At 36.7% G+C, this 12,569-nt stretch overlaps 1 non-coding gene across 1 annotated transcript; it reads left to right on the forward strand.

Moving 5' to 3' along the window:
- Window positions 1-10,417: 10,417 nt before the first annotated feature.
- Window positions 10,418-10,524, forward strand: LOC120576261 (small nucleolar RNA R71). The gene has a single exon (XR_005642338.1). It is a non-coding gene; the product is annotated as a small nucleolar RNA R71 (small nucleolar RNA).
- The last annotated feature ends 2,045 nt before the right edge of the window (window positions 10,525-12,569 follow it).

Consider the following 12,569-nt stretch of genomic DNA (forward strand, 5'->3'; position numbering starts at 1 on the left):
CCCTTGGGGTCAGCTACATGTTAATGAACTCATTATTATATAAACATACATATAAAAAGTCAGTAACACTAGCATCACTCTCTTTAGTACTCACTCCTTTGTTTGGTTTAAATTATTGTGGGCATTTTAAAAATTGAACTCTTACAAAATGATGGGATATACACTGATTTCACCAAATAAATGAGTGACTGTTTGAGAAAGTCTAAAAAAAGTAAGTGTTGCTAACATTTTTTAGTAGTGCATTCAACTTCTTAAAAATTAAAATATTATAATTTTCAATATTGGTAGGACAATGTATAATATATGCAAAGTGTAGGGTTCAAACCTCAGTCATAAAAAAAAATAAAAAATAATAATAATAATAATAATAATAATAAAAAGAGCACAGGTTAGTAACGATCATACATTTTGGGACCACAAATTTTCTAAAAAATATTTCATTAGATGGATTAATTAATAATTTAATTCTAGTTAAGTCATAATCGACATAGTCCACGAGCTAAACTTTGTGGTTTTAAAATTAGAATTCATATATCATATTATAATTCTATGGAATTGATTGAAAAGGTTTCATATTGTTTTAATACATATATTCAATGGAATCACTTCCTATATATTCAAACTTGTGGATTTTTCTTATTAATTTTGTGCAGAATTCAACCTTCATATTTTGTCTATTAGCGTGCATCTCGATTGTTACACGTATCTTGATCGTTAGTATTTACACGTATCTTGATAGTTAGTATTTATTTATAGGAAATTGCCTTGACTCGTCCGTACAAGGCGCTTGGAGTCAAGGTACACATCTCACGTCACTTATTCGTCCAAGACGTGCGGCGCGTTACGAGTTACCTTCAAGAGGAGAACCACAATGTTGCTTGGACAACGAGAGAGAGAGAGAGAGAGAGAGAGAGAGAGAGAGAGAGGGAGGGAGAGAGAGAGAGAGAGTGAGAAAGAGAGAGAGCTAGTGGTGTTGAAAGTGGAGCTCACGTGATCCGAACGATTAAGTTGGGCTAAGCAGGTGAAGCTCACGTGACCTAAACGATCAAGCTGACCTTGGCAGGTGAAGCTCACGTAACATGAACAATCAAGTTGAATTGTACATGTTGAATAGTCAACATAAAAAAGAGTCTACGTGGTATCATCGTCCATATCCAACCATTATCAGATACAATACTTCTCAAATACTTTTGAATATATTTGAAATAATTTGTTAATCACCTGGCAAGTCGTTTGAAAAGTAAATGCTAAATATAGGTATGGTAACAAATAAATTTATAGGATTAGGGCATGGGGACGAGGAAGATAAAACATGTCCTCATCCTATCCCATTGCGATGCCTACGTGAGACTACTTTTCGTTATACTTAACATTTCCTTTTGTTGTTTTAATTTATCCTTTAAAGTTATAAATGTTGAACATTTAGTTCCTTAGAGTTTTAACTTTAATTTTGGTATCTTAATTTGTTTGAGGCGGTATCTGAATAATATATAAATATATTATAATTGCAAACACATCTTCCATGTCTTTTTTGCTGTTTACTTAATGGATTCATTTACCAACAACAAAAATGAATACAAGGATTAAATTGATTATCAAAAAAAGGAACCAATGATAAAAATGATTTATAAAAGTGAAATTTGAAATTTTGATGCATTCAAAGACTACAATGATAGCACCTCAAGTATTTTTTTTTTTTTTTTTTGGTTACAGTGGTAAAAAAACAGAAAACAAAGGAAAAAAAACCCTAAAGGGGCAAACTAAGATCTCAAGAACAAGGTTCCTAAAGCATCTGTCGTAAATAACGGGCGGAGATCATCAGGAGGATGCGGGTGCACACTGATTACGTTCGCGTAGAGTGTGGTGTAGCGAAACATTACCCTGAGATAGCAGAATTTTAATTTCATGAATCAGCACTGCATAAACATGATATTTCAAAGAGGTTTCCTTGACGGTGTTGATAGCAAGGAGAGAGTCCGAGTAACACGCCGTAGCAGCAAGACCCAAATCTTTAGCAATGGTCAGACCGTGATAAATTGCGGTTAGCTCAGCTAGCAGAATGTCAGCAGATGCCGCGATAAACCCTGAAAAACCTGTGATGTAATAACCTGCACTGTTTCGAATCAAGCCTCCAAAACCTGCTCTTGCTGGTGTGCCGATGCAACTTCCATCTACATTAAGAATGTTGCAATCCAGATTGTTATTATTCCATCGAATATACTGGTCCATATGAACAGCCGAAGTGGAAGGAAAGGCCAGCTCTATGTCTTTTGCAGAAAATCTGATGTTCGCTGCCAATTTGTGTATCGACATCTGCTCGTTGCTAAGACACATTGAGTTTCTACGCATCCAGGCCCACCATAGACCTGCAGCGAAGGTTGTAGCGCGAGGACCCTTCATTCCTTCTCTGAGCCAGTCCGCAACATCCTCCATAACAAAGAATTCCAAGTCATTGAAGCCAATAGTCTGCCATATATCTATTGAGAAGCTGCAATCTCGCATACAGTGAAAAAATGTTTCGTCTTGCAAACTGCACCGAGAACAAGTTGAAGAAGGAGCAATGTTACGGTGGTTTAACATAGATAAAGTGGGGACAACGTTGTTGCAAGCTAGCCATATTAGAAACTTGTACTTCTCAGGTACCTTGAGACGCCAAATCCACGACCAAAATCACGGTTTGTCCACATTTGACAATTTGATTCCTTAAATTGCAAACGTTAGAGTAACAAACTATAATATATGTCATATACGATATCAAAAAGTAACAAAAATTAAGAGGCCAAAGTGTCTTAAATAATATTTCACATAGAAAAAATGGAGAAAAAAAATTAAGGAATGAAATTGAAAGCTAAAAATAATTTATGGAATATATTTACAAAATAACTATAAATAAGATAAAAATGCAATACAAGAAGAATCATACTTTTACCTCAAAAATAAATAAATAAATAAAATTGCTTAAATATAATTTTAGTTCGAATTGAATTCTTACAAATTTTGTAAATAAAAATGTGTTTGTTTATAGTCTCGTGTAGCATATAATCACGTCAAGTGGCCCAATCAAACACCACAAGCTTTTTCCAGCCGACGTTTTTGGGTAATAATTGCTTATTTTCGCTTTACATGTGTCAGCCGACGTTTTTGATTATTGTTTTTTTCCTTTATTGAATTTTGAATTTCTTAATTTTAGATATTGAATATGGACCCTATAATTTTAAATTTAAGTCCAGATCAACTCATATTCAAATAAAATGTCAAAATGTTAGTGTCGATTGTAATTAATATCTTTTTTGTTCATATTCATTGTTAAAATATATTGATTTTTAAAAAAAAATATGTAAAAATATTTTGATAAATAACATAACATTAGCCCACAAATATCAACAAAAAGACTTAAAAATTGTATGTAGAATAGAACATCTTCATATTTATTGTGTGTACTTGCAAAAAAAGTACAATAAGGATTCTAGGGTTGAGAATCGTATGCGAGGGTTTTAGACTGATTCTTGGATAGATGAGAGTGTTCTCAAGGGTGGTATTTATAGCCTCCTATGGGCTTGGGTTTCGGTTGCTTAGTCTCCAAGTAATAGGGGTATTTATGTATTTAGGGCGGTTTCTAGAAGATTCTAGAGATTAGTGAGGCGGCGCCATGGATAATGCGCGCCCGTGGCCTTAGGGCTTCTTTTAAGGGTGCTAAAGCCTTCTTGAGAGGTCTTAAAGCCTTTTGAGAGGTCTTTCAGGTCCTTAGGAATATTATGACGGTCCACAGCCCCCAAGCACAAGTCTTGGTACAAGGCGTGGTGCTTTTTAAAGTTTATTAATTACTTTGAATACTTTTACTTTTCTGGGCGAGATGCTTTTTAGAAGCATGTAAAGGTTTATGAGGGCGGCTTCCCTTAAGAGGGCGCGCTTAAACCCTACTGAAAGGTCTTTATGTCCTTGCCAAGGGCGTCTAAGCTTTTAGGAATATTATGACGGTCCACACACTCCTCCTTCTAGCGCCAGCCCCCAAGCACAAGTCTTGGTTCAAGGCGTGGTGTTTTTTTTTTTTTTTTGTTTGTCTTGCAAAGTCTTTTCTATATGTCGCCTCTTTGGGGTGAGATAATCCTGACGTCCATTCATCTAACGGTCCACGTTCCCCGACCTTTGCTCTACTGGTGTCGTGTCGCCATCGCATACGTTTTATCGACACGTGTTTTGATCAACGTCTCAGACCGACGCGTCTTTTCACCTTTTAGCTGTTCTCCTTTTTCTTCCGCTTTAAAAGCGGAAACGGCTCACTTTATCACTTCACTCCTGATTTTCCAACTCTTGGTCTTCCTTTCTTTTCGCCTTCTCACTGTTTCTCGTCATCTGCCATTTACAGGTACTACTTTCTCCTTTTCCTTTCGTAATTTTTATTCGTCTATGGTATTAATTAGAGAGTGCGATGAGAGGGGAAAAGAGCTTGCTCCCTCTGATTTTTTAGATAGGCAAAAGCTGAGGCTTAAGTGTTTAAAGCATGCCACCCAGAAAAATGGAAAGATCAACTGGGAGGTGTACGATTCCAGTTATTTTGGTCACATGACTTTCTCCAATATATCTAGCGAGAGCGATTGTAGCGAATCTGAAGATAGTGATTGTGTTTTGCTATATTTGACTTCAGGGAGTCATCCGGGAGGAGACGTTCTCGCCATTTCTCCTTCTAAAATGGTTCGCGGAAAAGGTAGCCGTATTGCATGTCTTGAATCAGACACCGAGGGTTTCTCTGATGACGTCCAGCGTTACGAGTCATCTTACAACGATCAGGCGAAGGTGAACTACTTTAGGAGTAAGATTTCGATTTCTGCGACAAAAAGAGAGGAAGACATCGTCTTGGCGCCCTGTCCTGCTGGCGAGAAAGTTTGTACTATGCGCCTGAGGGGGGTTAAGAAAATCTTTCACATGTATGCGGCGGTTCTGGAAGAGTTTGGAGTAAAATTTCCCTTCACTCTGTTCGAGATAGATGTATTGCGCTTACTGAATGTCGCTCCTACTCAAATCCATCCTAATAGCTGGGCATTTATTCGAGGTTTTGAAATTTTTTGTGACGCTCTGGATATGCTCTCTTCCGCAGGAGTCTTCTTTCACTTTGACGGAACTAAAGGAGTGGATACGGGGTCTTGGGTTTCAATCAGCGCTCATTGATGGGATAAAACCGCAAGTGCACGGTCTTACCGAAGTAATAAAATATGAGTATCGTTCCAACAGGGCGTTATGAATTCAATTAACTTTAGATAATGATTAGACTGAAGATTTTATAAGGTAGAAAGGTTTGTATTTTTAATTAAATGCAAATAATAAAAGAAAAGATAAAAGTCTTGGAATTATTGGTTCATCCTAATGACAAGTCCTTCACAAACCAAACTATTAAACTTATAACCTTATGTTAGACCTAATTTCTCAAGACAGTTTCTCTTTTGTTCCTCTAGCAACCAAGCCTATTTCGCTGACTTGATTACTATTAGATTTTGGTTCCTCTAACAACCAAGACTATTTCGCTGACTTAATCATTATTAGTTCCCTTGAAGATCGAAACTATATGTCTCAAAGATTGTAAAGACTATTTCGCTGCCTTTACAATCTTTGTCTAAATTCACTTGTTCGAATATCAAAGCTCCACTTTCGTTTTATGAATTGATATTTGAGATGATGGATAAACAATTATCAAACCCTCCACTTTCAGTTCCACAGTTTGATAATGGTTGATCCATGTTAAAGCGGTGAATTTAGATAAGGAATTAGGGTTACATAAGATTAAGGTTTAAAGCTTGGTTTGATTAGGATTATGTCATTAGACTTATCCAACAATCCCAAGACAAGAGAAGTCTACTCACTAATGTTCATCGTAGACAAGGAGAAGAAGAGAGAAAGCATAAAAGTAAGTAACAATAAAGTAAATGAACTTTTATTAGAAAGACAATTGTCACATATTGCATTCCAAGAAAATATGAATATTTGTGATGGATGGTTACTCTATTTATAGCATTCGATCGACTTAAAATCTAAGCTATTACATTTGGGCTAAAAATAGAGTAGCTTAAAATCTAAGCAAAAGGCACTCTGGAGGGTGGCACGGCCGTGCCAAGGCTAGCACGGGCCGTGCCAAGCTTCTGACTTGTGGGAGACATATTTTTGTCTCTCAATCTTCATATTTTTGCATCCAATCGGCTCCAAGTCCCTTTCTTTTGCTCCAAGATTCAATCCATCCAATATTCTTTCCTGAAATATAATAAAATGCAATTTAGAGTAAACTATCCTAAAAAGGAAATAATACTAATATAAAATCAAATTAAATAAAATCTAAATAAAACTAAACTAAAAAGCATATTAAAATAGTTAATAAATGACTCATCAAACTCCCCCACACTTGAGTCTTTGCTTGTCCTCAAGCAAAAGGCATAAACATAGTAGCACAAACAATTTTATCAAATGACAATTCAATCAAAGCACATGTCTCCTCAAGGGCTTAAATCCCAAATGTACACTAATCACAAACTCAAGCATTTCTTGTAATTTTTATTCAACCCAACGATCAAGTTTCAAATGAGTGTGTGTGTGAAGTCCGACCCTTTTCTTGCTCCTGTATAAGATAGGCATTATGAGGAAACATGGTCTAATCCTAGCACTAAACCAACCAAGAAAGATTCCTTCTATAATTCATATAAGAGAGATGGGAGTGTTTGAGAATCTTTGTTCTTTGCCATTTGCACATTTAAGTTCTTTATTTAAGGAACAACATCTTCACGTAGGAAGTCGGAGGGCCTACCCCCTTCCCCAATCTAGATTTAATGGTATCCCTTAAAACATCATCTTCATGTAGGAAGTTGGAGGGCCTACCTCCTTCCCCAATCTATATTCAATGATGAGATCTTGGAATTTATTTGGCTTTTTGGCTTTTTATGAGCTCCCTTATACTAACTTATACTACTGGCACTTTTGAGAATCTTTAAAGGTTAATGCACCACTAAGATTAAAACGCGTTTCCTTAAAATACCTATTCATACATTTACTCAAGGGAAGCAACTTTGTGTTTTTCTCATTTGGAGAATTTTATTCACTTTAAAACAAGATGTGGGTATATCAAGAAGACTTAAAACACAAGAGTTTGCTTTCATGTACAAGAATCAATCAAATGAGAGGAGACAATGAAAATTTTGTGTCATGATATTTTCAATAAAAATTAGCTACTTAACCATGCCTTTTACAATAAAACAAAACAAAAGAATAAAGTTCAAGGGAGTTTGGAAACAGTACGACTAAAGACACTTTATTAGGCTCCCCCCACACTTAGGAGAAGCATTGTCCTCAATGATTCAAGATAAAAGAAAAATAAAAGAGAAGGAGAGGTAGAAGAGTGAAATAGAGATTGAAGAGATAAGGTGAAAAAGAGGAAGAGGAAAGCTCACATTTTTATTGAGGTCCATAGGGAGGGCCTTGGAGGTTGAAGTGTTGCATCATGTTCCGAAGCATTTGGTTATTTTCTTCGGATATGCGGTTGCCCCTTAGGACATCATTTCTTAGCCCGGATAATTCAACACCTTGCCTTTGTTGTTCGGTGCTTATCCTTTGTACCTCGGTTTGCATCCATGCCCATCTTTCATTGTTATCGTTATGGTCATGGGGTTCCTCTTCATGGTGCATGTGTGCACCGTTTTCGTCACCTTGATTATGCTCTTCATGTACCTGTAATTCATCACCAACATACAACAAATTTTCCTCCACCTCGGGGTTAGTCCGAGATGGGTTAGGAAGTAGAAACAAAAGGGGTATGCGAAGTTGAAGTGCATAAGTCATGGGTGGGTGAATCTTAATGAAGTTCATAGCAACAAGGGTTTCAATATTAAGCCTATTGTTGCCCTCAATTGGATTTATTCCATCTTCCTCACTCACTCCAAACTTTCTAGCGATGAAGGTAATGATACCACCGACTACTATCTCAGCTCTATTATCAAGTCTAGCTCCTATGGAGGAAAGGTAATCAAGTAGGTAGAAACAAGTATTAACGGGATTGTTACTAAGCGTTGCCTAAAGCATAAAAAGTTCATCCGTCCTAGTTGTTCCAACCTCTTTTCTACCCCAAATGGTACAAGCCATGACTCTCTAGAGGTATCTAAGTACTGGGTTGTGAATGTTACTAGCCTTATTGTTGCGAGGATTATATTGCCTTAACCCAGTAATGCGTTTCCAAAAGAGAGCGGGGTCATAGTTTTCCGACTTTAAATTTGGATTCCAAGAGTCATGGATGAACCCCGCAGTTGCAAAGTCCATCTCTAAATAGAAATTTTCAAGAGACATCTCATAATCCATATTCAAAAGTCGGAAAGAGACTATATATCGGGATTGTCAAAATTCACTTTATCCTTCGTAAATTCAATAGAACTTAAGAATTCATAAGTGAAATTTTCGAAACCTTTCATAGGTCTAAGCATATCAACCCATCCTAAATTTCCTAGTAAGCTAAACACATTATCCCTTAGTCCTAGCACACTCAAAGTATAAGGATCTGGATATCGACAAGGATGCAGAGGTTTAGAGATAAGAATTTTATACCTGTCCCTTTGCTTGGTGTCCTTGAAGATTATGCCATGATTCTTGGCTTGCGTTTTCTTCTTTGATTGTGGTCCGCCGGAAGAGCTTGCTCCACCTTTCCTAGATGCCATTATCCTTAACCTTGGTTGACCTTTTGTGTTTTGGGTGAAGGTTGGGTTATGGGGAATGTTTTGGGGGGAAAAGGATGGTTGGGTTATGGGGTTGGGGTTTGAGTAAATGTTAGGAGTTGGGTTGGGTGAATTGGTGAAGAATTTGTGGGTTTCTTAGTTGGTTGAATGGGGGCTACGATTTTGATGATTTTTGGTTGGGATGGAGGAAAGTTGTTTTTGATGGAAGGGTTATGATTGAAATGTCGATTGTGGTTGATGGGGTGAAGAAATTTTGAGAATTGGTGAGGTTTTGAGGGAGATATAGAGTTTGTAAGGTTTTGTGGTTATGGAGGTTTTAGATAAAAATGGGAGGATGAGGGATGTGAGTGGTTGAGAATGGGGATGAAGAAGATGAAAAGTTAGATAAAACTGAACCTGGAATCGGGCACGGCCGTGCCAACCTTAGCACGGGCCGTGCCAACTTTCTGGATTGTGGGTCAGTTTTTGGGAAGCAGGGTCTGGCATGGCCGTGCTAGTGTGTGCACGGGCCGTGCCAAGGTTCTGGATGGATTAGCTTCAAAAATTCTCGTTTTCTCGAATCATACTTGGACAGTTGCCTACAAAAACAAAATAAAAACAAAACAACAAAACAAAAGCAGTTAAATGCGTGGGTTGCCTCCCACGAAGCGTTTCTTTATAGTCATTAGCTTGACGTTAGAAGGTTTCTCTACCCAATACCCAATCTTTCCCAAAGGGATAGTGGCATCAACCTGAGATTCTCTCCCAAATCACACATAGCTTTCTCAATGGTTTCACTCTCAATCACACAAGGGGTGGAAAAACTCTCAATCACTATGAGGTTAGGCTGAGCAAGCCTTTGTGGGACATGGATTTTGAGTTTATAAGGTGGTGAAACGATTGGCTTATCACTCTCTCCTATGACTTTCTCACCTTGTTGCTTTTCACTCTCTATCTCACCCTCAATTGTCTTAGTTTTCATAATGGTGTTCTCTAAATGCTTACCGTCCCTAAGTTGAATAGCATTTAGAAGGCCTTTGGGATTGGCTTCAGTTTGACTTTGAAAGACATCGGGGGTTTGAGAGGAAGTAGCTACTTTTTGGGCTACTTGAGAGATTTGAGTTTCTAGCATTCTAGTGTGAGTAGCAATGGACTCCACTTTAGATGTAAGCTTGACAAAATAGTCATTCAAAGATCCAGTTTGATTTTTAAGTTCTTGAAATTCCCTGGATTGCTCCATAACATGTTTTTCTAGTAAAATTTCCAAGTTGGATTTCTGAGGGACTCTTTCGTTGTTTGCATAAACGGGTGGTGTCGTTTGTTGTCCAAATGTATAAAATTTTTGCTCGGGACTTTTAGCAACACTACCTAGTTGGCATTCAACATCAGTATGGTCAAGTATTCCACAAAATTCATAAGGTGGTGAAACAAGAGTAGGTGTGACGACACTTACAGTTAATTTATCAAATTTTTGAAGAAGTGTGTCCACCTTAGCAGATAGATTATCAAGGGTAGAAACCTGGCATAAACCTTCCTCTTTTTTAGAGGGTGGAGGAGTACCTTCAGTGATAACTCTCTCACTTGTCCACTAATAGTGGTTTTGTGCCATGTCCTCGATCAAATCATATGCTCCTGTGAAAGTTTTATTCATTTAAGCTCCACCTGCAGCTGCATCAACATTCATTTTTGTGGAAAACAAAAGACCATTATAAAATGTGTGGATAATAAGCCAATTCTCAAAACCATGATGGGGGCAAAGCCTAAGCATTTTTTTGAAACGCTCCCACGCATCGTGAAGAGATTCACCATCTTTTTGAGTGAATTGTGTGATTTGACTTCTCAATTGAGCAGTTTTACTATGGGGAAAGAATTGGGAAAGAAATGCCTTCCTCATTTAGTTCCATGAAGTGATAGAACCAATTTGCAATGAATGAAACCAAGCACTAGCTCTATCCCTCAAAGAGAATGGAAAGAGGTGCAACCTTACGGCCTCTTGGTTTCCCTTCAAAGTTCCACTGAGTCTTAGAAAAATTGAAACATGAAGATTCGGATCCTCAGTGGGTGATCCGAAAAATTGATTTTGCTGCACTAGGTAAATAAGTGCAGGCTTTATTTCAAATTTACTACCCTCAACCGTTGGGTACACAATAGCATCGTACGACTCATCGGAATATGTGATTGCATACTCTTTGAGAGCACGTTTCTCATCCATGTTGTTATTATCGTCTTTGAGCCATGCCTGAAATCAAAACGGTTAAAGATAGAAAATAAAAAATAAGGAGAAAGGGAGGGAGAGAGAGATATATATATATATAAAATAAAAATAAAAAAATAAAAAGATTAGAAAAGGAAATAAAATATTTTATAAATATATAAGAAATAAAAAATAAAAAATAAAAAGGTAGGAAAAGGAAATAAAATATTTTATAAATATATATATATATATATATATATTATTATTATTTTTATTTCTTTTATTATTATATATTTTTTTTAGACTAACCACTATTAAAAAGTTAATCAAATTACGATAACTCCCCGGCAGCGGCGCCAAAAACTTGATGGGATAAAACCGCAAGTGCACGGTCTTACCGAAGTAGTAAAATATGAGTATCGTTCCGACAGGGAGTTATGAATTCAATTAACTTTAGATAATGATTAGACTAAAGATTTTATAAGTTAGAAAGGTTTGCATTTTTAATTAAAAGCAAATAATAAAAGAAAAGATAAAAGTCTTGGAATTATTGGTTCATCCTAATGACAAGTCCTTCACAAACCAAACTATTAAACTTATAACCTTATGTTAGACCTAATTTCTCAAGACAGTTTCTCTTTTGTTCCTCTAGCAACCAAGCCTATTTCGCTGACTTGATTACTATTAGATTTTGGTTCCTCTAACAACCAAGCCGATTTCGCTGACTTGATTACTATTAGTTCCCTTGAAGATCGAAACTATATGTCTCAAAGATTGTAAAGACTATTTCGCTGCCTTTACAATCTTTGTCTAAATTCACTTGTTCGAATATCAAAGCTCCACTTTCGTTTTATGAATTGATATTTGAGATGATGGATAAACAATTATCAAACCCTCCACTTTCGTTTCCACAGTTTGATAATGGTTGATCCATGTTAAAGCGGTGAATTTAGATAAGGAATTAGGGTTACATAAGATTAAGGTTTAAAGCTTGGTTTGATTAGGATTATGTCATTAGACTTATCCAACAATCCCAAGACAAGAGAACTACTCACTAATTTTATTCGTAGACAAGGAGAAGAAGAGAGAAAGCATAAAAGTAAATAACAATAAAGTAAATGAACTTTTATTAGAAAGACAATTGTCACATATTGCATTCCAACAAAAGATGAATATTTGTGATGGATGGCTACTCTATTTATAGCATTCGATCGACTTAAAATCCAAGCTATTACATTTGGGATAAAAATAGAGTAGCTTAAAATCTAAGCAAAAGCAGCAAAAGGCACTCTGGAGGGTGGCACGGCCGTGCCAAGGCTAGCACGGGCCGTGCCAAGGCTAGCACGGGCCGTGCCAAGCTTCTGACTTGTGGGAGACATATTTTTGTCTCTCAATCTTCATATTTTTGCATCCAATCGGCTCCAAGTCCCTTTCTTTTGCTCCAAGATTCAATCCATCCAATATTCTTTCCTGAAATATAATAAAATGCAATTTAAAGTAAACTATCCTAAAAAGGAAATAATATTAATATAAAATCAAATAAAATCTAAATAAAACTAAACTAAAAAGCATATTAAAATAGTCAATAAATGACTCATCACTCATCCGGGGAAACAACTCTTCCCTGCTTTTGCCTCGAACTTCAAGCGAGATTGGAAGAAAAGTTTCCTCAGAGTTCAAGCTGCCAAAGATTCCAC

This window comes from Medicago truncatula, chromosome 6 (genome assembly GCF_003473485.1).
Source record: "Medicago truncatula cultivar Jemalong A17 chromosome 6, MtrunA17r5.0-ANR, whole genome shotgun sequence".
Classification (NCBI taxonomy): Eukaryota; Viridiplantae; Streptophyta; class Magnoliopsida; order Fabales; family Fabaceae; genus Medicago; species Medicago truncatula.